General features: G+C 36.7%; 1 protein-coding gene across 1 annotated transcript in view; it reads left to right on the forward strand.

Moving 5' to 3' along the window:
• The window catches only part of LOC106883548 (vascular endothelial growth factor receptor 2), a 306,024-nt gene that overhangs the window by 224,674 nt on the left and 78,854 nt on the right, over positions 1 to 2,496 (forward strand). The gene's annotated exons all lie outside the window — the stretch shown is intronic.

Below are 2,496 nucleotides of genomic sequence, written 5' to 3' on the forward strand. Positions count from 1 at the left end.
ATATATATATACATATTTGAGTATATATATATATATATATATATATATATATGTATATATTTATATACACCATAAACAAGTATTAAAAAATGGAGGAGAAAAAGATGTTGAATCATGATTAGATTTTATACAAAATTGGATTCAATATATACGCACGTTTCAAAAACCAATGCAAATATGTAAGAAAAAATTAAGAAAAAAGCAGCAGCAAAGTACAAAGAAAAGAGAATTGGGGCAAGGATGTCACCCTGCTCGACACCATTCTCTACAGGAACGGATCTCGCCATGCTACCACCAACATTGACCCAAGCCTCCATTCCATTGCCTGTCAGTTTAGCGCAACTGACAGATGTCCACCCTGTGCTCGAAAAACAAAGAGTCTTTTATTTATAAAATCTGGACAGAACTTAAACATTTTATGTTGGAATGTGCTCACTCTGTTGGACAACAAGAGTGATTGTAGGCCTGAAAGATGCACTGCACTTGTTGCTCATGGGCTGAACCATTATAACATTGATATAGCTGCACTCTCAGAGACTCATATAGAAGGTGATGGTCAGCTTGAGGAAGTAGGTGGTGGATACACCTTTTTTTAGAAAGGAAGGCAGAAGTAGGAGCACAGAGAGGCTGGTGTTGGTTTTGCAGTCTGATCTGATATCCTTAAGAAGTTGGAAGAGCTCCCAGTTCCTATAAATGAATGTATAATGACTCTACAGTTGCACTTGAAAGGTAGGCGGTTTGCTACTCTAATAAGTGCCTATGCACCTACTTTGACTAGCTGTGATGCAGCTAAAACAATCTTTTATACCCAGCTGAGAGCCATACTTAAAAAAATCCCCAATTCTGATAAAGTCATTCTACTGGGGGATTTTAATGCCAGAGTTGGAACAGACTGGCAAACATGGAGCTCTCTAGGACGTTTTGGAGTAGGGAAAATGAATAGCAATGGTCTCATGCTACTGGAGCTTTGCGAAGAACATGGACTTTACATCGCAAGCGCTCATTTTATGCACAAAGGTGATCACACAACAACGTGGATGCATCCAAGGTCCAAAGTCTGGCACTTGCTGGATTATGTCATCATCCACAAGCGCGACATCTATGATATTTGTAATGTCAAGTCCTTTCATGGATCTGAATGCTGGACAGACCACAGTCTGGTGCAAAGTTCCAAATGGTAATTAGAGTGAAAGAGAGAAGAGGACCTGTCAGCATTCTTCGGCGTCTAAATGTCCACAAGGTATATGATGTTGGGGTTAGGAAAGAGCTTCAGACTCGCTTGTCCACCATTGAATATACTGCAGCATGGGAAGATTTTCATGGCCGTTTAAAGTATGGGTGACTATAAGACCATCATCCCTATATAATCCTGCATATGTAAAAGGGAATTCTAGATGCAGATTATCCAGAATATAAGTTCCTATAAGCATACACAACGCCACCCCAACATATGCCCACATCAGTACATCGAAAAGAGAATCCTCACTCTTTTTGACCGAGGTGGAATCATCCTCAAAAAGAAGGGATTTCCTTGCATGCAGGATAATATCTATTTCCAAGCTATCGATGGTGACATACTGCTTGGCAAAGATTAATGCTTTTAGAAGCAAAGGTCTTGATATTGACGGGTAAAAATTGACGATATCAGACTGCATAAATTTATGCTTGTAGCTAATCCCTTTGAACCAATCTATCACTGACTTGCTATTTTTCCAAAGCCGTAAATTTAATTCACTATTTAACTTGATTAAAATACGATCTAAAATATAATGGTTAATAATGCCTATTTCAGTTTTAGCTGGGTTAATTAGTCTACATTTAAGGTTTCTATTGAAATTAGCTTTGTGGTCTTTCAGGGTAATAAAGGGGTGGCATGGGGAGAGGTATTCTATCCTCTTACTAACTTTAAGGCTGTTAGCAATTCTTCTTGCCTCCAAATTCACCTCTTTATATGAATTTGTGTTATCTTTTTTGCAAGTGTCTGTAATACTGTTTGAAAATAGACGTTTATAAACATCTTTGTCAACCACGTATAAGTTTTTTGTCTTGTTGGAGTTTACGAAGATCTTATCCGAATTCTTTATGTCTCTAAATTTTTCCTTCATATCTCTCTGGAGTTGGTTGTTGAATTTGTGGAATTTAAATTTTCTGGAAAGGTCTTTTTCAAAGGCTTCCAATTCCGAAATAGGTAATGGATTTTTGGAAGATTTAAGTCTGTATTTGTTTCCATTGGTATTGACGCAAACAAGAGAAACAAATGTCTATCTACTCCTGTAGGAGTAAATAGACAGCCGACAAAAAATGAAGGCTCATTCTTTATGTTACTTGACTTGTTTTCCATTTGTTTCTCTCGTTTGTATATTGAACACATTTGTTTTCGTATTTCATGTTGTTTACTGTTGGTGACGTCCTGTACCCACATATGCATATGTATATAGATATATGTATATGTATATATATATATGTATATGTATATATATATATGTATATGTATAT

The sequence above is a fragment of the Octopus bimaculoides genome, chromosome 5 (genome assembly GCF_001194135.2).
Source record: "Octopus bimaculoides isolate UCB-OBI-ISO-001 chromosome 5, ASM119413v2, whole genome shotgun sequence".
In the NCBI taxonomy this organism is placed as follows: Eukaryota; Metazoa; Mollusca; class Cephalopoda; order Octopoda; family Octopodidae; genus Octopus; species Octopus bimaculoides.